Source organism: Leptonychotes weddellii, chromosome 5 (genome assembly GCF_054177405.1).
Source record: "Leptonychotes weddellii isolate Sample4059 chromosome 5, ASM5417740v2, whole genome shotgun sequence".
In the NCBI taxonomy this organism is placed as follows: Eukaryota; Metazoa; Chordata; class Mammalia; order Carnivora; family Phocidae; genus Leptonychotes; species Leptonychotes weddellii.
The window spans coordinates 14,203,373-14,226,681 of NC_138373.1; the positions used below are offsets into that span (position 1 = coordinate 14,203,373).

Consider the following 23,309-nt stretch of genomic DNA (forward strand, 5'->3'; position numbering starts at 1 on the left):
AAATCTTAAAAAAAAAAAAAGGCGGGCTCCTCAAGTGTTTTTTTTAAGATTTTATTTATTTGAGAGAGAGTGCGCACGAGTTGGGGGGAGGCGCAGAGGGAGAAGCAGATGCCCCACCGAGCCTGAGCCGGGATCAATCCCAGGACCCTGAGAGACGCTCAACCGACTGAGCCACCCAGGCACCCTGGTAGCAGCTGTTTTTTAAAGACTAGTTTTTAATCGACATCTTCCATAATGCTACCCAGAATGTTCCAGGCTAAAGAAGCTGTAATTTCACATTTGCTCAAGTATTGATTTGATTTAGCCAATATGACACCAATCTTGGATAAAGTATGCAAACAACTTAATTTCCTCATTAATCAGAACTGAGAGGGAAAAATCAATGAGACGTTATAACAAAGAATCCCCCAAACCACATGTATATGAGATTATCAAGAATGATGAAATAAATTTGATTAAATTTAATCGACTCTGTGGAGGTCTCCTAGCCTTAGCTTCACAAACCTGATTGCATGGCTGTGTGTTACAAGGGCCTATAGCCAAAGAGGGGCTGATCTGACCTGAGACTTCTTTAATCTAGCTTCCTGTAGCTGAGAGGCTTGGGAAAGATGGTTTTATTTTCAAAAATCATTTAAGAATTCCACAAGACTAAAACCAACCTTGACCCCATCTTTCCTCACACCCCACATCTAGTCCCTCAGGAAGGAAATCCTGTTGACCTTCAAGAAGTATCCAGGATCTGACCACTTCTCTGACCCTGGGCAGAACCACTGTCATGTCTCACCCAGATGCTGCTATGGTCTCCCTGCTTCTACTCAAATTTTCCTACAGTACCTTTTCTTTTCTTTTAAAGATTTTATTTGAGAGAGAGAGAGAGAGAGAGCATGAGTGGGGGAGGGGCAGAGGGAGAAGCAGACTCCCCGCTGAGCAGGGAGCCCAACGCAGGGCTCGTTCCCAGGACCCCGGGATCACGACCTGAGCGAAGGCAGCTGCCTAACCGACTGAGCCACCCAGGCGCCCTGCAGTCTCTTTTCAACTCAGCAGCCAGAGGATCCTTTTAAATCAGAACACAGACTATGTCACTTCTCTGCTCAGAATCCTCCTGTAATTACCATCTCCACATAAAAGCCAAAGTCCAGGCAATGACCTCCAATGGCTCACATGATCTTCACTGACTCATGCTTATCAATCTTCTGGCCTCCTGCCCTACTTCTCCCTCACTCTCTCTATTCTGCTGGCCACCTCCCTGAACCTCAGACACACGAGACAGCTCTTAGGACTTTTACTCTGTTCCTTCTACCTGAAATGCTTTTCCCCCAATTAGCAGCCCCTTGGCCGCTCCTTCACCTCCTGCAAGCCATTGCTTAACGTCCGCTTCATTGAGGCCAACCCACTCTATTTTATATTGTTCTCTGTGCCCATTCCCACTACTAATTTCTAATTGCTGCTGTAACAAATTACCATAAATATAGTGGCTTAAAACAACACAAATTTATTATCTTACAAATTTATTATCTTCTGGAGGTCAAAAATCCAAATTAAGTCTTATAGGACTAAAATCAAGGTGTCAGCAGGGTTACATTCCTTCTGGAGGCTCCAGAGAGCATCTGTTTCCTTGCCTTTTCCAGCTTCAAGAAGCCCCCCTGCATGGCCCCTCCATCTTCAAAGTCAGCACTGTGGCATCTTCAAAACTCTCTCACCCCTGCTTCCATTGCCATCCATATCTCCTTTTCCAACTCTGACTCTCCTACCTCCCTCTTCCCCTTAATAGGACCCTTGTGATTGCATTGGGTTGACACAGATAATCCAGGATAATCTCTTCATATTAACTCCTTAATCATATCTGCAAAGTGCCTTTTGCTATTTAAGGTAAAATATTCACAGGTCCAGGCGCCTGGGTGGCTCAGTTGGTTAAGCGACTGCCTTCGGCTCAGGTCATGATCCTGGAGTCCCTGGATCGAGTCCCGCATCGGGCTCCCTGCTCGGCGAGGAGCCTGCTTCTCCCTCTAACCCTCCCTCCTCTCATGTACTCATTCTCTCTCTCATTCTCGCTCTCTCAAATAAATAAATCTTTAAAAAAAAAAATATTCACACGTCCCAGGCATTAGGACATAGGCATCATTGGGAAGCCATGACTTTGTCTTGCATGAATGATTCTCTTACCATACTCATATTTTTCCTTTTTTTCCCAAAATACTTATCAACTTTAACATACCTTACCTATCTACTAGATTTATTGTTGATCATCCCTCTGCCATAATGTAAGCCCCATGAGGACATGAATCTTTGTCTTTTTTTTTTTGACTGATATACCTCTAGCAACTAGAATAGACTCTGGCATATAGTAAGTGTTCAATGAACATTTGTTGATTCAAAAAAAAGGACTACTCATCTAGACAAATCAAGAACAGAAAATATCTGTTTATCTTTCCAAATGTGTCATTGCTTCTCGGCCTTTTGGCTAAGATCAAGTGTAGTATCTTTCCAAATGTGTCAAATGGGAGAGAAAACAAAAATCACCTGAGAAACTTATTTACAAATTCAGATTCTCTAGCCCCATCCTTCCCAACCCTGGATTTAGATTTATTAAGTTTTGGGTGGGGCTCAAGCCAACTCCACTGGGGCTGAGGTCTATAATCAGTAGTTGGGCAAACATGGCTGGCTTCTCCCTGATATACTTTCTAAAGTAGAGGTTCTCGACCTTTGCCTGCACATTGGAACTTCCTAGGGGGTTTCATTAAATACCAATACCCATAACCTATCCCCAGCAATTCTGATTTATTTGGTCTCAGTGCAGCTTGCGCATTGGGATTTTTTTAATTTAAAATCAATTAATTAACATACAGTGTATTATTAATTTCAGAGGTAGAGTTTAGTGATTCATCAGTTGCATATAACACCAGTACTCATTACATCAAGTGCCCTCCTTAATGCCTATCACCCAGGTAGCCCAGCTCCCCACCCACCTCCCCTCCAGCAACCCTCAGTTTGTTTCCTATAGTTAAGAGTCTCTTATGGTTTATCTCTGATTTCAACTTATTTTATTTTTTTATCCCTTCCCCTATGTTCATCTGTTTTGTTTCTTAAATTCCACATATGAGTGAAGTCATATGATATTTGTCTTTCTCTGACTGACTTATTTCACTTAGCATAATACCCTCTACTTCCAACCACATTGTTGCAAATGGCAAGATTTCATTCTTTGTGATGGCTGAGTAATATTCCATTGTATATATATACCACATCTTCTTTATCTATTCATCCGTCAATGTACATCTGGGCTCCTTCCATACTTTGGCTATCATGGACATTGCTGCTATAAACACTGGGGTGCATGTGCCCCTTCAAATCACTATGTTTGTATCTTTTGGATAAATACCTAGTAGTGCAATTGCTGGGTCGTAGGGTAGCTCTATTTTTAACTTTTTGAGGAACCTCCATACTGCTTTCCAGAGTGGCTGCACCAGCTTGCATTCCCACCAACAGTGTAAGAGGGTTCCCCTTTCTCTGCATCCTCGCCAACACCTGTTGTTTCCTGAGTTGTTCATTTTAGCCATTCTGACCTGTGTGAGGTGGTATCTCACTGTGGTTTTGATTTGTAGTTCCCTGATGATGAGTGATGTTGAGCACTTTTTCACGTGTCTGTTGGCCATTTGTATGCCGTCTTTGGAGAAATGTCTGTTCATATTTTCTGCCCATTTCTTGACTGGGTTATTTGTTTTTTGGGTGTTGAGTTTGATAAGTTGGTTTTTTTTTTAAGATTTTATTTATTTATTTGAGAGAGAGAATGAAATAGAGCATGAGAGGGTCAGAGGGAGAAGCAGACTCCCTGCCAAGCAGGGAGCCCGATGTGGGACTCGATCCCGGGACTCCAGGATCATGACCTGAGCCGAAGGCAGTCGCCCAACCAACTGAGCCACCCAGGCGCCCAAGTTTGATAAGTTTTTTATAGGTTTTGGATACTAGCCCTTTATCTGATAAGATATTGGCAAATATCTTCTCCCATTCCGTGGTTGCCTCTTAGTTTTGTTGACTGTTTCTTTTGCTGTGCAGAAGCTTTTTATCTTGGCGAAGTCCCCATAGTTCATTTTTGCTTTTGATTCCCTTGCCTTTGGAGATATGTCTAGCAAGAAGTTGCTGTGGCCGAGGTCAAAGAGGTTGCTGCCTGTGTTCTCCTCTAGGATTTTGATGGATTCCTGTCTCACATTTAGGTCTTTCATCCCTTTTGAGTTTATTTTTTGTGTTGGTATAAGAAAAAGGTCCAGGGGCACCTGGGTGGCTCAGTCGTTAAGCGTCTGCCTTCGGTTCAGGTCATGATCCCGGGGTCCTGGGATCGAGCCCCACGTTGGGCTCCCTGCTCCGCGGGAAACCTGCTTCTCCCTCTTCCACTCCCCCTGCTTGTGTTCCCTCTCTCACTGTGTCTCTCTCTCAAATAAAGAAATAAAATCTTTAAAAAAAAAAGAAAAAGGTCCAGTTTCATTCTTCTGCACATAGCTGTCCAATTTTCCCAAAACCATTTGTTGAAGAGACAGTCTTTTTTCCATTGGATATTCTTTCCTGCTTTGTTGAACATTAGTTGACCATACAGTTGAAGGTCCATTTCTGGGTTCTCCATGCTGTTCCATTGATCTATGGGTCTGTTTTTGTGCCAGTACCATACTGTCTTTTATTTTCTAATAAATATTTTATTTATTTATTTGGCAGAGAGAGGCAGCGAGAGAGGGAACACAAGCAGGGGGAGTAGGAGAGGGAGAAGCAGGCTTCCCGCCAAGCAGGGAGCCTGATGTGGGGCTCGATCCCAGGACCCCGGGATCATGACCCGAGCTGAAGGCGGACACGTAATGACTGAGCCACCCAGGCGCCCCAGTACCATACTGTCTTAATGACTACAGATTTATAACACAGCTTGAAGTCCGGAATTGTGATGTCACCAGCTTTGGTTTTCTTTTTCAACATTCCTTTGGCTACTTCGGGGTCTTTTCTGGTTCCATACAAATTTTAGGGTTCTCTGTTCCATTTCTGTGAAAAAAAATTGATGGTATTTTGATAGGGATTACATTGAATGTGTAGATAGCTTTGGGTAGTATAGCCATTTTAACAGTATTTGTTCTTCCAACCCATGCACATGGAATGTTTTTCCATTTCTTTGTGTCTTCTTCAAATTCTTTCATAAGTGTTCTATATTTTTCAGAGTACAGATACTTTACCCCTTTGGTTATGTTTATTCCTAGGTATCTTATGGTTTCTGGTGCAATTGTAAATGAGATTGATTCCTTGATTTCTCTTTCTGTTGCTTCATTGTCAGTGTATAGAAATGCAACTGACTTCTGTGGACCTTGGGATTTTTAAAGCTCCTACATGTTTCTAATGTGTGGCCATAGTTGAAAATCACTGTTCTGTAGTAATCAAACACACTCTGATTTTACATGGCTGCCCATGATAAATAGTATATTTCTAAGTCTCTCTCTCTTTTTTTAAAGATTTTTATTTATTTATTGAGAGAGAGAGAGAGAGCATGAGTAGGGAAGAGGGTCAGAGGGAGAAGCAGACTCCCTGCTGAGCAAGGAGCCCGATGTGGGACTCGATCCCAGGTCTCCAGGATCATGACCTGAGCCGAAGGCAGTCGCTCAACCAACTGAGCCACCCAGGCGCCCCCTTCTAAGTCTCTCTTGCAGCTAGATGAGGCCAAATAAGATTTGGACACATCAGGGAACCTTCCTCAAAATATGGCACATACCCCTCCCTCCTCCTTTTTCTCTTCGCTCCCTCTTTCTGCCTAGAATGCAGATGCTTCCTATTGAACAAGATCACAGAATGGAGCAACTGGATGGAATGAGCTCAGGCAATGAAAGCAAAAACAGACAAATGGGACTACAACAAACTTAAAAACTTCTGTGCATCAACAGAAACAATGAAGAGTGAAGAGGAAACCTACAGAATGGGAGAAGATATTTGCAAATCATGCATCTGATAAGGGATTAATATCCAGAATATATAAGGACCTCCTAAAACTCAACAATGAAAACAAAATAATATGATTTTTAAAGGGGCCAAAGGGGGCGCCTGGGTGGCTCAGTTGGTTAAGCGACTGCCTTCAGCTCAGGTCATGATCCTAGGGTCCCAGGATCGAGTCCCGTATCAGGCTCCCTGCTCAGCAGGGAGTCTGCTTCTCCCTCTGACCCTCCCCTGTCTCATGCTCTCTCTTTCAAATAAATAAATAAAATCTTTAAAAAAAAAAAATAGTCCAAAAAATAACCTACTAAATTATAATACTTCATGCTGTTAAAGATGCACTAAAATGGGCACTTTCTTGTGTTTTTAGTGACATTTATATTTTATATAAGCCTTCAGGGATAAAAATTGGCAATTTGTATCAAGGGCAACAAGAATGTTCATGCCTTATGACTCACTCACTTCTGGAAATATCTCACGTTGGAACTAATTCAACTTAAAGAAAGGTCATATCCATAAAGACAGTGAAAATTTGAAAGCAATTTGAGGTAGAGTGGTTAAGCAAAATAAAGTTGTTGTGGGAAATTAAACAATCTATGATATTCATAGGCACATAGTAAGAGCTCAGTACATTTTAGCTACAGCTATTATTATTATTGTTATCATTATTATTATTATTATGGCAGTTGTACTCAATACAAAAATTATGTATCATTAAAAATTATCATTGTCAAGTCTATGAAGAACCAATGCATCCTACAGTATAACCATGCAAAAACATATAATATTAAAATATTGAAAATGAATTTACAAAATGATCATGGATGTGTTAGGATACCAGAGTAAGGGTGATTCTTTTTATTTTCTCATGTTTTCCAAACTCTTTTTTTTTTAAGATTTTATTTTATTTGAGAGAGAGAGAGAGACAGCATGAGAGGGGAGAGTGTCAGAGGGAGAAGCAGGCTCCCTGCCTAGCCAGGAGCCTGACATGGGACTCGATCCCAGGACTTCAGCTCACAACCTGAGCTGAAGGCAGTCGCTTAACCAACTGAGCCAGCCAGGCGCCCCTCCAAACTCTTGATAATACTGTTATATATATCTATATAATTTTTAAAGAGTTTCAGCACATTATTCATCTAGCCTCAAGCCCAAATTTTAAAAGCCATATATATCTCCCAAAGTTAATATTATCACTATTTTCAGAACCTAGTAAAGAGATGTTTAGAGCTATTTTGAGTCTGTTACACACTCAGTTGTGACACTCATAATATGAAGAATAAAGTTACTTTCTAAGAATCACACCAGTAAACATTAACACAATGAAAGGTATCTATGAAAAAAACCTAGCTTAGTACACTTTTTGAAATTTTAATGGAGGCTTGAGAAACACCTGAATCCAAATAAGGTGACTATAAAACAAGTTGTAAATGTAGATGAAAAAAGCTGTAGCTGAATTAACTTTTTGAGAATTGGACAGAGACTAGAATAGTAGAGATGTGTGGGCTAGGTTAGTGGTTCAAACTTAAGAAATGCACTTACATCTTGTAAAGGAAAAATTATGACCCTCAAATGTTGACCTATATTATTTTTATTATGATGATACTTAATGCATACAAATAGAAAACTAAATATAAATGCCTTATTCTTGTTTTTCTACCATTCTTTATGTATTTATTCATACATTTGATAAAAATGTCAGTTAGAAGTAAAATCATTACAATGACACAAATCACTGCAGAGACCGACCCCAAGTGTAGAATCAAGTTGCCAAAAATCAGAACACAAGCAGCACACAGTTCCTTTGCACTCACACACTCTTGCCCACAGCCATCCATTCTCCAACAACCACAGGAACTAGGTACAGACATAACCCAGGGAACTTTTCTGTCAAGTCCTGGGGATGAGAAGAAAGAAATGATCAATGAAAAGAAGCTGGTATGGCTCACACATCTCTGTTCTGTCAATGACTCAGAGAAGGCAAGACATGGAACACTGGGGCAGTATTTCCTTATCAATGCCTTATTCTTATAGCTGCTTATACAGGTATAAAACCAAAGCAGATTTTAAAATTAAATATAATTGTACAAAATAAGTAAGATTCAAATGAGTAGCATTAATTTAGTATGATGGACGATGTTTTGTGAAAAGGAAATTCCAATTAATCCCACGAGATACCATTTCCTACCCACTAGAATGACTAATATTTTTTTTTAAAGATTTTATTCATTTATTTGAGAGAGACAGAGCATGAGCGAGAGATCAGCAGAAGGAGAGGGAGAAGCAGACTCCCCAGTGAGCAGGGAGCCCGATATGGGGCTCGATCCCAGGACCCTGAGATCATGACCTGAGCTAAAGGCAACCATTTAACCAACTGAGCCACCCAGGCGCCCCAGAATGACTAATATTAAAAACAGTGACAAAGAGGGACACCTGGGTGGCTCAGTCGGTTAAGTGTCTGCCTTCGGCTCAGGTCATGATCCCAGGGTCCTGGGATCGAGTCCCACATCAGGCTCTCTGCTCTGCAGGGAGCCTGCTTCTCCCTCTGCCTCTGTCTCTCATGAATAAATAAATAAAATCTTAAAAAAAAAAAAAACAATGACAAAGAAGTAGAGCAGCTGAAACAATTGTTGGCCAGGAAGTGGAGAATCTGAAACAATCACACATTGTTGGAAAATGTAAAATGGTAAAACACTTTGGAAAATGTGGCAGTTTCTCATAAAGTTAAATATCATCTACATTATGACCCAGCAGTTTCACTCCTAGATACTTTCCAGAAAAGAAATGAAAATATGTTTCTTGGTTTTCTTCTCTCCCCCTCCTTGCCATGTTCATTTGTTTTGTTTCTTAAATTCCACATATGAGTGAAATCATATGATGTTTATCTTTCTTTGACTGACTTATTTCACTTAGCATAATACCCTCTAGTTCCAACCAAGTCATTCCAAATGGCAAGATTTCAATTTTTTGATGGCTGCCTAATATTCCATTGTATATATATACCACATCTTCTTTATCCTTTCATCTATCAGTGGACATCTGGGCTCTTCCCATAGTTTGGCTATTGTGGAAATTGCTGCTATAAACATTGGGGTGCACGTACCCCTTTGGATCACTACATTTGTATCTTTGGGGTAAATACCCAGTAGTGCAATTGCTGGGTCGTAGGGTAGCTCTATTTTCAGCTTTTTAAGGAACCTCCATACTGTTTTCCAGAGTGGCTGCACCAGCTTGCATTCCCACCAACGGTGTAGGAGGGTTCCCTTTCCTCTGCATCCTCGCCGACTCCTATTGTTTCTTGTGTTGTTAATTTTAGCCAAATAATATATTTTTAAAACACTATATTTTCTAAAACAAAAAAAAATAGTGAGAAAAGTGGACTCATTTTTCATCTTTGCATGTCTCTTTAATGTCTGGCTTAATAAAAGACAGCTGGATTTTCATATCAGCATTCAATCTGTTGTGATACCACACTTCATGTAGCTTCTGGAAAATTCCACTCTACACTAATGAGAAAACAAGAGTGAGAGGCAGATAACATCTTTAATATTGTTATCAAAATAGTTTTCACCTTGTGGATCCCCTTTGCTCACAGTTTGAAAACAAATGACCTAAGCCCTTAGACACATCTAAACTTAGATGGAGTTGGTCAAAAAACAAAAACAAAAACAAAAAAACTCTTGTGTTATACCTTTTTAAAAGTAGTTTTATTTAGGAACAGTTAGCTGTTAAAATGTAGAGTTTGTCCACTATAGCCAAACTGTGGAAAGAGCCGAGATGTCCTTCAACAGATGAATGGATAAAGATGTGGTCCATATATACAATGGAATATTACTCAGCCATCAGAAAGGATACCCAACTTTTACATCAACATGGAAGGGATTGGAGATTATGCTAAGTGAAATAAGTCAAGCAGAGAAAGTCAATTATCATATGGTTTCACTTATTTGTGGAACATAAGGAATAGCATGAGGACATTAGGAGAAGGAAGGGAAAAATTAAGGGGGGGAAATCGGAGGGAGAGATGAACTTTGAGAGACTATGGACTCTGAGAAACAAACAGGGTTTTAGAGGGGAGGGTGGAGGGGGGGATTGGTTAGCCCGGTGATGGGTATTAAGGAGGGCACGTACTGCATGGAGCACTGGGTGTTATGCGAAAACAATGAATCATGGATCACCACATCAAAAACTAGTGATGTATTGTATGGTGACTAACATAACATAATAAAATTTTTTAAAAAATGTAGAGTTTGAATTCTGCCTGAACTATGGGGAATCTACAATATGTACTTAAATTTGTCTCTTACAAAATGGGTTTATTATTCAGGCACTCATACAGCATTATTTGGTACTACTGGTCCAATGCTAGAAACTTTGTCTTCCATTATTACTTGCTTTTATTTTTATTTTAAATGTTATTTATTTGTTAATTTAATTTAATTTAATTTTTTAAAAGATTTTATTTATTTATTTGACAGAGAGAGACACAGTGAGAGGGAACACAAGCAGGGGGAGTGGGAGAGGGAGAAGCAGACTCCCCACTGAGCAGGGAGCCCGATATGGGGCTCAATCCCAGGACCCCGGGATCGTGACCTGAGCCGAAGGCAGACGCTTAATGACTGAGCCACCCAGGCGCCCCTATTTGTTAATTTTAGAGAGGGAGAGAGAGCATGCGTGGGAGGGAGGGGCAGAAGGAGAGGGAGAGAGACTCTCAAGTAGACTCCGAGCTGAACAGAGAGCCCATCTGGGGGCTCGATCCCACCACTCTTGACAGCATTACTAAAACCAAGAGTCTGATGCTTAACTGACTGATCCACCCAGGTGCCCCCACTGTTACTTGCTTTTTAAGCTTTGTTTAGCTCTTTGAGAAAATCTGCTTATGGCACTATTGACTTCAAACAAGTTATAGGTTTGATTTCCAACTTTAAAAAAATCACAATTAGTTTTATTAAAAAAACTGCCATACTGTCTTCCAGAATGACTATACCATTTTATATTCCCACCAGCAATGAATGAGAGTTCCTGGTGCTCCAAACTCTCACCAACACTTGGTGTTGTCAGTGTTTTGAAACTTAGCCATTCTAATAGGTGTGCAGTCATGTGTCATTGTTGCTTTAATTTGCAATTCCCTGATGATATATGATGTTGAGCAAATTTTCATTTTTTTAAACTTTTTTTAAATTTAACTCCACACCCCACGTGGGTCTTAAACTCATGACCCTGAGATCAAGAGTCGCATGCTCTACCAACTGAGCCACTCCTTGAACATATTTTCGTATGCATATTTACCATCTGTATATTTTCTTTGGTGAGGTGTCTGTTCAGATCTTTTGCCCATTTTTAAGCAGACTGTTAATTTCCTTATTGAGTTTTAAAAGTTCTTTGTATATTTTGGATACCAGTCTTTTATCAAATATCAAGTTTTGCCAAGATTTTCTCCCAGTATGTGGCGTGCTTTTTCATTCTCTCAACAGTGTCTGTCACAGAGCAGGAGTTTTCAATTTTAATGAGGTCCAACATCAATTTTTTTCTTTCATGGACCATGTTTTTGGTGTTGTATCTAAAAAGTCAATGCAAAGCCCACGGCTACCTAGATTTTTCACCTATATTATCTTTTAGGAGTTTTATTTTTTTTAAAGATGTTATTTATTTATTTGAGAAAGAGAGCACATGAGAGGGGGGAGGGCCAGAGGGAGAAGCAGACCCCCCGCTGAGCAGGGAGCCCGATGCGGGACTCGATCCCGGGACTCCAGGATCATGATCTGAGCCGAAGGCAGTCGCTTAACCAACTGAGCCACCCAGGCACCCCTAGCAGTAATATAGTTTTGCCAGAGGTTATCGGGAGGGAAGGACAAATACGTGGAGTAGGGGGATTTTTAGGGTGATGAAACTGTTCTCTGCGATACAGTAATGATGGACACATGTCATCATACATTTGTGAAAACACATAGACTATACTACACAAAGAGTGACCCCTAATGTAAACTATTGGGCTTTATTTAATAATAATGCATTGATATTGGCTCATCAGTTGTAACAAATGCATGACACTAATACAAGATGCAAATGCAGGGAAAACAGTGGGTTGCATGTGGAAACTTCCTGTACTTCTCTATCAGTTTTCCATAAGCCTAAAACAGCTCTAAATATAAACTCTGTTAATTTTTAAAATCACAACTACCCCCAAAATTACTACAAAATAAGCAAGTATTACAAAATGAAATTAGTAGGTGTGCCTGGCTGGCTCAGTCGGTGGAGCATGCAGCTCTTGATCTCAGGGTTGTGGTTTGGAGCCCCACGCTGGATGTAGGGATTACTTAAAAATAAAAAACCTTTAAAAAATGAAGTTAAATTCAAGGGAGGCTTTGTTTGTTCAAGATTATCAGGACTCATGCTTTACCAACACTGTGCGCAGGCAATTCTTTTTTTTTCTTTCTTTCTTTAAGATTTTATTTATTTATTTGACAGAGAATGACACAGCGAGAGAGGGAACACAAGCAGGGGGAGTGGGAGAGGGAGAAGCAGGCTCCTGGCCGAGCAGGGAGCCCGATGCGGGGCTCGATCCCAGGACCCTGGGATCATGACCTGAGCCGAAGGCAGACGCTTAACGACTGAGCCACCCAGGCGCCTGCACAGGCAATTCTTGAAAGCCCAAATTGAAAGGATCAACTCTTTACCTTCATGGAATTGTTCCGTTCACTTCAAGATACGATTAGGATTGTGACATATGGAAATCTTCATGAAAATGATTATCTAATCCAATCTATGCTGGAATTGGGAACAGAGAGTTTGTTCGTGAAGTATTTACTACTTCATTTGCCGTTATAAACTGTTGCATTTACAAACCAAAAGCCTCACTCCAGAACTTCTTGCAGGGAAAGGCGGCATCTGGGGCAGAGGTGTTGAGGTCCGCATGCTTCAGCTGTGGGTGCCGAGTGGGACACATTTGTCCGTCATCTTTCTTTATTCCAGCTACTGGGAAACTTTGGTTCATCCGGTTTGATAGGGTATCATTTGCTTTCACTGGGCAAGAACCAGAAATGCAGGAATGGCCATGAAAGCGCAGGATGGTACTTGAGGGAATCTTGAGCTTAGGTGAAGTTTTGTAAAAGGAGAATTAAATTCTTAAAAATTCATCCCAGTCTGTCCAGCCTTGGTTGATGGAGAGGGTCTTCTGGTCATTAAAGAGGTGTGGGTTTTTTCGTTTGTTTGTTTTTTTTTAATAGAGATTGATCATCAAACTTGTTCATGGCTTCTTTCTGATCAGCAGCTTAGTTTCCCAAGAACCCTTACACTGGGACAGGAGTCCTTGGAGAGTGGGCCTGAGTTTTGAGGTTACTACAGGGGTAATGCCCCCTTTATAAAGTAAGAAATGGACCACCTGCCTTAAAAACCAAGAAGTTTCTTTTAGAAAGAACCTTTCCCTAATTCCCTACCTATGTTGGGAACATGAAAAACTAGAGTTCCTGGACCTCTAATATTGCGGGCCACGTTCTGTACTGTGGAGACCTCACTGAGGTAAAGCGTTGCCAAAGCACCAGCCCACTGTCTCTCTGGGTCAGTGTGTGTGTCTATGGCTGTCATGTCCCCCAGGAGATGCTATATTCCAGCTCTCCCTTGTGTTTTGTATCCTGCACAGCGCCTGGCATAAGGCCTTGCAACATGGCAGGCTGCTGAGTCAATGTTGATCTACGGCAGCTCTGACTTCAGATTCCATCAGGGCAGTTTTTATTTCAGAAAGTAAACAAGAAAGAATGGACCCAGCTCAGCACTGGCCACCTTAGCAGTCTAAAGATATATGCTGTTCAAAATGTGGGCAGTTCTTCTGATTTTCTGGGTTTATCTTTGCTCCCAGGGCCCTTCCGATAAAATAAATTCACTTCTCCCAAGAAACTCTCAAAAATACACTCCCTACTGAGGGTGGATCCATCTATCTTTCTAGAACTTATATCTTAAATTTCCCCTCTTTATATTCTTCCCCTCCTCAGACTACCTCCCACCCTTCTGCAGGGATAGCAAACACAGATCTCAGTGGGGCAGGCAGCCAGTTTAAATGAGGAAAGGGCACCTGTTAATATGAGGACTGGTGGGAATTGTGGCAAACTGAAAAGCATTCACATTTGAAAGTTTTTAAAACTGTCCTGGTCAAATCAAATGCATGAACAGGAAGTGCAGTGCAGGGACCAACAGCCAATGTGGGATGTTTGATCTACACTGTATGGTATGAACTGCTTCACATGAAAAAAAGGGCCCTTCCCAACCTGGCTCCAACAGCCTGCTCTTCAAGTCCAGCACTCCTACTCATGTCCCTACACTCTGCTTATGTGACATACTTTCATGCATACTCTCCCTGTCACTTTTGCTTGTGCATTCTTTTTGTTCCCCAACATTTATCAAACACCTAACATGTATCAGGCACTATGATAGGTGCTCAGGAAATGATGGTGAACAAAAGTGACTGACTTCATGGAGTTTACAGTGCAGTGAGGAGACATATATGTTGACCATTGCCAGCCTGTGATAAGGGATATGAGAGAAGTATAGGGTGTGACTGAAACAAACACAAGGTCACAGAGAGCAGGTTTGGAAGGCTTCCCAGAGGAGTAGATATCCTCACTGAGGCCAAGGATGAGCTAAGAAAGCAAAGGTGAGAGTGAAAGGGCAAGGGTGGGGGTAGGGAGAGGGTTTCCTGGAAGGGGAGCAGTACTTGTTTAGGTTCCTAAGGAAACTAACATTCCACGTGGCTGGAGAGCATGGATGTTCGAAGGTGGCACAAGATAAAACTGGGAAGGTGAGCAAAGGCCAGATGTTCCCAAGCTTTGTGCCCAAAAAAAGAGTTCAGATTTTGTCCAAAGGGCAATGGGCAGCCACCAGCAGTTTTTGGTCAAAGACCATTTTGACCCAAATTTGCATTTTAGAAGAATCCCTCTCATGTCAGTGTGGAGAACAGGCTGAAGTGAGCAAGCCTGGAAGTAAGGAGGACAATTACAGGGTTCTCATCATAAACCAGCCAGAGATGATGGTGGCCTGGCCTGAGGAGCAACAGTGGGGTGGAAATCATGGACCAGACTTGGGAGACAGAGTTGATATAACTCAGAGATTGATTATGAGAGCATGAGGAGAAAGACAAGAGGTGTTACTGATGAACTTGGGAGTGCCCTGATCTCCTACTCCTTTCAACTTAATTCTCTCATTAGTCCTCATCGACCATCTAGGCACCTTCTTACCTGCTGCCCCCAGCACTCTGGTTTAGTACAGCATATTGTATGATGGTGAGAAGTTGTATGTCCTTCTTGTTGTGTTGGGTAGGGACCTGTATCAGTCAGGGTCAAATTAGGAGATGGAAGCCACACAGTAATTTTAACAGCTAAATTTTAATGTGTAGAATTATTAACTGTAACAAGGGATTTGAGTAATGAGGGGTTGGCTGGTAAAAAGTAAAGAGAACTCTATGTGGCACCTGGGTGGCTCAGTCGGTTAAGCGTCTGCCTTCGGCTCAGGTCATGATCCCGGAGTCCTAGGATCGAGTCCCAAACGGGCTCCCTATTCCATGGGGAGCCTGCTTCTCCCTCTGCCTCTGCCTCTCTCTCTCTGTCTCTCATGAATAAATAAATAAAACTTAAAAAAAAAACAAGTAGGGGCGCTTGGGTGGCTCAGTCGTTGAGCGTCTGCCTTCGGCTCAGGTCATGATCCCAGGGTCCTGGGATCGAGCCCCACATCGGGCTCCCTGCTCAGTGGGAAGCCTGCTTCTCCCTCTCCCACCCCCCCTGCTTGTGTTCCCTCTCTCACTGTCTCTCTCTGTGTCAAAATAATAAATAAAAATCTTAAAAAAAAAAAAAAGTAAAGAGAACCCTAAAGAACAAAGGATCAGCAGATATAAAGTTCATAGACCACCTCTGACGCTGACGTAGAGCACCCTGGCTGAGAACCGACCTTGCTGGAGAGGACATGGCTGTGGGTGATTGGATGGCACAGAAGTTGCTTGGTGCTGTGCAATAGTAGTTGCTGGAAATTTGCCCTCCAGAATTTGCTGGAAACCTACCTTCTGAGCTGCCAAAGAAAGTCATTTCTCAGAAAGGTGTCTCACTGGAGGCACCCAGCTACAAAGCCAACCAAAGGGTGTTTCCAGGAGAAACTACCTGGCTCCTGGGTGTTGCTAACCACTGTTACTGTAGGAACCAAGTTCTGGAGGAGCTACATGAGCTGCAGAGCCACGGTGCTGGAAAAGTCATCTGCACTGCAAGAGCTGGGCACTGAGGAATCCATGCATACTGCAGGAGCCTGCTGGAATACACCAGAATAGGAAGGAAAACCCCTTCCTCGTGCAATTGCTCTCCAGAGCTCACAGCTGGCAAAGCTTAACATTGTACCACCTGACAAAGGAAAAATTACTTTTATAGGGTCCAGCTCCATTTTTGCACAGCAAGCAATGAAGAGTGAATGTGGAACCAAGAAGCAGGAAATGTGTAAACAGCAAGACCCCTTCCTGTTGATCATAGCTGCTGGAATACCACACAGGCTAGAAATCAACATGTCAAGGAAGGTTCAGAATGAAGAAGTGTATAGTCAAGTCCTTTGCCCATTTTTATTTTATTATTTAAAAAAAATTTTTTTTTAAAGATTTTATTTTATTTATTTGCGAGAGAGAGAATGAGAGACAGAGAGCATGAGAGGGAGGAGGGTCAGAGGGAGAAGCAGACTCCCCGCCCAGCAGGGAGCCCGATGCGGGACTCGATCCCGGGACTCCAGGATCAGGACCTGAGCCGAAGGCAGTCACCTAACCAACTGAGCCACCCAGGCACCCCCTTTGCCCATTTTTAAACTGGGTTGTTTTTGTTGTTGGTGATGAGGAGTTTTATACATTCTGGATCTAAATCCCTTCTCAGATACATGGTTTGCAAATATTTTCTCCCATTATGTAGGTTGTTTTTTCACTCTCTTGATTGTGCCCTTTGATGCACAAAAGTTTTCAATTTTAATGAAGTTCAACTTACCTATTTTTTCTTTTGTTGCCTGTGCTTTTTAGGGTCATATCCAAGAACTCATTGCCAAATCCAATGTCATGAACTTTCCCCCTATGTTTGCTTCTAAGACTTTTATAAAGTCTGGTCTCATGTCTAGGTCTTTGATTTACTTTAAGTTAATTTTTGTATATGATGTAAGGTAAGGGTCCAACTTCATTCTTTTGCATGTGAATATCCTGTTTACCCAGCACCATCTGCTAAAAACCACTTGACCATATATGCTTATTTCTGGGCTCTCTCTTCAATTCCATCGGTCTGTATGCCGGCCTTTATTCCAGTACCATACTGTTTTGATTACTTTAGCATCATAGTTTGTTTTGAAATCAGGGAGTATGAGTCCTCCAAATTTTTTTTTTCCAATACTGTTTTGACTGTTCAGGATCCTCAGGATCGGCTTTTTCTATTTCTGAAAAAAAAAAAAAAAAGTCATTGTGTTGTGATAGGGATGGCATGGAATCCGCAGATCACTTTGGGTAGTATGGAAATCTTAACAATATGAAGTCTTCTAATACATGAATTTGTTTTTCTATTTTTTTACATTTTCTTTAATTAAAAAAAAATTTTTTTTAAGATTTTATTTTTAGTAATCTCTACATCCAATGTGGGGCTCAAACCTACAACCCTAAGATCAGGAGTCACATGTTCTACTGACTGAGCCAGCCAGGAGCCCCTATTTACATCTACTTTAAATTTTCAGCTATGTTTTGTAGTTTCCAGTGTGCAAATCTTCTGCCTCCTTGATCAAACCTGTTCCCAAGTATTTTATTCTTTTTGATGCTATTATAGATGGAATTTTCTTAATTTTCTTTTCAGGTTGTTCATTGTTGATGAAAAATGTGACTGATATTTCAATGTTGATTTTTCATTCTGTAATTTTGCTGAATTTATTAGTTATAACAATTTTTTTGTGTGTATGTGTGGACTCTTTAGACTTTTCTACATATAAGATCATGTTATCTGCAAACAAGAACAATTTTACTGCTTCCTTTCCAATATATATGCCTTTTATTTCTTTTTCTTGCCTAATTGTTCTGGTTAGAACTTCCAACACTGTAATGAATAGAAGTGGTACCTTGTTCTGTTCATGATCTTGGGGGGGGGAGTTTTCAGTCTTTTACCATTGAGTGTGATGTTAGTTGTGGGTTTTTCACATACGGCGTTTTTTTATATTGAGGAAGTTTCTTTCTATTCCTAGCTTGCCAAGTCTTTTATCATAAAAGGGTGATGAATCTTCACAAATGTTTTTTCTGCATCAACTGAAATGGTCATATGGTTTATTTTTTTCTAGTCTGTTAATATGGTGTATTACATTAATTTTCTTATTTTTTTATTAAAGTATAACTGACATATGACATTATGTAAGTTTTAGGTGTAAAACACAACAATTTAATATTTGTTTACACTGTGAAATGATCACCACAATAAATTTAGTTAACATCCGTCATCATACATAATTACAAAAATTTTTTTTCTTGTGAGGAGAACTTTTAAGATCTACTCTCTTAGCAACTTTCAAATATGCAACACAGTATTATTAACCATAGTCACCATGATAGACATTACATCTCCATGACTTATTTATTTTATAACTGGAAGTTTGTTGATTTTCTTACACTGAAACATCCTTGCATTCCAGGAACAAATCCCACTTGGTCTTGGTCTATAGTCCTATTAATATGCTGCTACTAGCAAATTTTGTTGAGGATTTTTGCACCAATGTCCATAAAAGATATTAGTTTATAGTTTTCTTATAGTGTCTATCTGGCCATTTATGAGGGTAATGCTGACCTAATTGAATGAAGTAGGAATGTTTCTTCCTCTTTAGTTTTTTGGAAAGAGTTTGAGAAGGACTGGTGTTGATTCTCTTAAGGTTAGTAGAATTCACCAGTGAACCCATCTGGTCAAGGACTTTTCTTTGTTGGGAGGTGTTTGATTACTGATTGAATCTTCTTACTAGTCATTAATTTATTCAGCTTTTCTATTTCTTCATGATTCAGTCTTGATAGGTCTGTGTTTCTAGGGATTTGTCCATTTCACCTAGGTTATCCCATTTGCTGGTGTAAAATTGTTCATAGTACTCTCATAGTTTTTCTTTTAATTTCTTTTAGATTGGTAAAATGTCTCCACTCTCATTTCTGATTTTAGTAGTTTGAGTCTCCTCTTTTTTTTCTTAGCCAATCTAGCTAAATGTTTGTCAACTTTGTTGATCTTTTCCCAAGAACCAACCTTTGGTTTGGCTTATTTTCTCTATCGTTTTTCTATTCCCTTTTTTTATTTATATCCACTCTAATCTCTAACATTTCCTTCTGCTAGCTTGGGGTATAATTTGCTCTCCTTTTTCTGGTTCTTTACAATGTAAAGTTCGGTTGTTGATTTGAGTCCTTTGTTATTTCATGTATATGTTTACAGCCATAAATTTCCTCCCTTAGCACTACTTTTTCTGCATCCCTTAAGTTTTGGTATATTGTTATTCTGTTTTCATTTTTCTCAAGGTGTTTTCTAATTTCCCTTGTGATTTTTTTTCTTTGATCCATCAGTTGTTTAAGAGTTTATAGTTAATTTCAACATATTTGTGGATTTTCCAATCTTCTCTCTGTTATTATTTTCTAGCATCATTCCACTGTAATCAGAAAAGAAATTATGTATGATTTCAATTAAGACTTGTTTTGTGGTCTAACATATGGTCTATCCCGGAGAATGTTCCATGGGCATTTGAGAAAAATGTGTATTCTGCTGTTGTTGGTTCAACTGTTCTATACATGTCTGTTAGGTTTAATTGGTTTACATTGTTGTACAAGTCTCTCTCTTTTTTTTTGAGTAGACTCCATGCCCACTGTGGAGTCCAGTGCAGGGCTTGAACTCACAACCCTGAGATCAAGACCTGAGCTGAAATCAAGAGTTAGATCCTTAACCAGCTGAGGCACCCCAAGTCTTCTATTTTCTTATTGATCTTTTTTCTGGTTGTTCTATCCATTGCAAGTGAGTATTGGTATGTCCAGCTGTTATTGTAAAGCTGTTTATTTCTCCTTCAACTCTATCATTGTTTGCTTCATATACTTTGGATCTCTGGTATTTTATACACGTATTTTTACAATTATTCTATCTTCTTGTGAATTTATCCTTTTATCAATATAAATGTCCTTCTTTGTCACTTGCAACAATTACTGACTTAAAGTCTTTTTTGTCTGATATTAGTATAGCTACCCCAGCTCTCTTCTGGTTACCATTTAAAAAAAGATTTTATTTATTTATTTAAGAAATAGAGAGAGCACAAGCTGGTGAGAGAGGCAGAGGGAGAGGGAGAAGCAGACTCCCTTCTGGGCAGAGAGCCTGACATGGGGCTCGATCCCAGGGTCCTGGGATCATGACCTGAGCAGAAGGCAGACACTTAACTGACTGAGCCACCCAGGTGCCCCTCTTCTGGTCTCTTTTTCCATCCTTTCATTTTCAACCTATTTGTGTCCTTAGATCTAAAACAAATATCTTGGGGGGCATCTGCAGGGAGCCTGCTTCTCCCTCTCCCTCTGCCCCTCCTCCCTGGTCTTGCTCTCTCTCTTAAACAAAAAAAAATATTTTAAAGATAGAAGTACATAAAAGATTACATGAAGTCAATCAAAGGCAAAATTTAAGAACGAAGACCAAAAAGACTAAAAACTTGTATGATGGGCTGCAGAATAAATCAAGCACATCCTTGCTAATTTCAAAAACTACCAGTTCTTTATTGGTGAAAACATGAATCCAGATGGAATGGTTGCTCTGCTGGACTATTGTGAGGATGGTGTGACTCCACGTATGATTTTCTTTAAGAATGGTTTAGAAATGGAAAAATGTCAACTAATTTGGCTATTGCTTTGGATGTATCACTTGTTGTCATAACTGGCTGCTGCTCTTCATCCACACAACACCAGGACTTAGACATCTGATGTCATCTTAAACTCTTCATTAACTTGACTTTGATTTATTTGGATGGAGGCACTGTTTTCAAGAAAAAAAAAAGTCATGTACGTTGTCTAAAAATAAAATGCATTTAAACTCAAAAATAAAATAAAATATAGGATATAGTTGGCTCATTAAAAAAAAAAAAAATCTATTCTGCCGGGGCACCTGTGTGGCTCAGTTGGTTAAGCGTCTGCCTTCGGCTCAGGTCATGATCTTGGGGTCCTGGGATTAAATATTTAATCCCTGCTGAGCAGGGAGCCTGCTTCTCCCTCGTGTTCTCTCTGTCTCAAATAAATAAATAAAATCTTTAAAAAATCTATTTTGCAGGGCGCCTGGGTGGCTCAGTTGGTTAGGCGACTGCCTTCGGCTCAGGTCATGATCCTGGAGTCCCGGGATCGAGTCCGGCATCGGGCTCCTTGCTCGGCGAGGAGTCTGCTTCTCCCTCTGACCCTCCCCACCTCATGCTTTCTCTCTCTCTCAAATAAATAAATAAAATCTTTAAAAAAAAAAAATCTATTTTGCCAATCTTTGTCTTTTGTTAGGGAGTTTTGTCCATTTATGTTTAAAGTAATTGCTGAAAGGGAAGTACTTACTTTTATCATTTTGTTATTTGTTTTTGTATGTATTATAGAAAATTACACATATTATGGCTTTTTTTGTTCCTCATCTCCTTTATTATGGCTTTCCTTTATGTTTAATTTTTTTGTAGTGACACTTTTTTATTTTTTTAAAGATTTTATTTATTTATTTGACAGAGACAGAGATAGCGAGAGCAGGAACACAAGCAGCGGGAGTGGGAGAGGGAGAAGCAGGCTTCCCCTCGAGGAGGGAGCCCAATGTGGGACTTGATCCCAGGACCCTGGGATCATGACCTGAGCTGAAGGCAGACGCTTAACGACTGAGCCACCCAGGCGCCCTGTAGTGACACTTTTGATTCCCTTCTCCTTTCCTTTTGTATTCTATAAATATTTTCTTTGTGGTTACCATGGGGATTGCATATCAAAGTTATAACAATCTATTTCAAATTGATACCAACTTGACTTCAATCACATACAATCAAAAACTGCTCTGGATACAACTAACACTATCTGTTATTGATATCACAAATTACATCTTTATGTATCATATACCCATTGACATAGATTTATAATTATCCCCAAGCACTTGTCTGTTAAATCCTGTAGAATATAAAAAGTTGAGTTACAAACCAAAATTATAACAATACTAGTTTTTTTTTTTTTTTAAGATTTTATTGATTTATTTGACAGAGAGAGACACAGCGAGAGAGGGAACACAAGCAGGGGGAGTGGGAGAGGGAGGAGAAGCAGGCTTCCTGCCGAACAGGGAGCCCGATGCGGGGCTCGATCCCAGGACCCTGGGATCATGATCCGAGCCGAAGGCAGACGCTTAATGACTGAGCCACCCAGGCGCCCCAATACTAGTTTTTATATTTGCCCATGTATTTACCATTCACAGAGATCTTTAAATCTTTATATGGCTACAAGTTACTGTCTAGAACGCTTTCACTGTAACCTATAGGGCTCTCTGTAGCATTTATTGGAAGACAGGTTCCTTAGCTTTTATTCATCTGGAAATGTCTTATTTTCTCCCTCATTTTTGCTGGGTATGGAGTTCTCAGTTGACAGGTTTTTTTTTCTTAGAGCACTTTAAATATTTAATCCCACTCCTTTTGGGCCTCCAAAGTTTTGCTGATAAATTGGCTGCAAATTTTTTTAAAGATTTTGAAGTAATCTCTACACCCAATGTGGGGCTTGATCCCACAACCCCAAGATCAAGAGTCTCATGCTCCACTGACTGAGCCAGCCATGTGCCCAGGCTGCAAATTTTATTGAGGATCTCCTGCACATGATGAATCACTTTTCTCTCACTGCTTTGTCTTCTCTTTTGATAGTTTGATTATAATTTGTTGTGGTGTAATCTCTTTGGGTTTAATCCTATTTGGAGTCACTGAGCTTCTTGGACTTGTAGACCCATATATTTCCTCAAATTTGTGAAGTTCTTGGTCATTATTTCTTCAAATAATCTCTGCCTCTTTCTTCCTCATGTCTCCTTCTGGAACTCCCATAATGCATATATTGATCCGTTTGATGATACCCCACATGTTCCTTTAGCTCTGTTCACAATTCTTCATTTCTCTCCTCAGATTGGATAATTCCATATGTCCTATCTTCAAGTTCACTGATTCTTTGCCTGCTCAACATCTGCTGTTGAGCCCCTCTAATTAATTTTAAATTGTTATTGTATTTTTTAGCTCAAGATTTTTTTAGTTCCTTTTTATAATTCCTACCCCCTTTTTGATATTCTCATTTTGTTCACATATAATATTCATGATTTCCTTTAGCTTTTTGTGTTTTTATTTAGCTCTTTCGGGGTATT

General features: G+C 40.2%; 1 long non-coding RNA gene and 1 pseudogene across 1 annotated transcript in view; one reads left to right on the top strand and one right to left on the bottom strand.

Annotated features, from left to right (window-relative positions):
• Positions 1–23,309, bottom strand: part of LOC145721532 (uncharacterized) — a 90,331-nt gene that overhangs the window by 48,927 nt on the left and 18,095 nt on the right. The window contains exon 2 of the long non-coding RNA XR_014145260.1: positions 16,944–17,379. This is a non-coding gene — a long non-coding RNA (uncharacterized LOC145721532). The remainder of the gene's footprint in view (positions 1–16,943; positions 17,380–23,309) is intronic.
• LOC115939743 (U2 spliceosomal RNA) lies at positions 2,442–2,552 on the top strand (annotated as a pseudogene).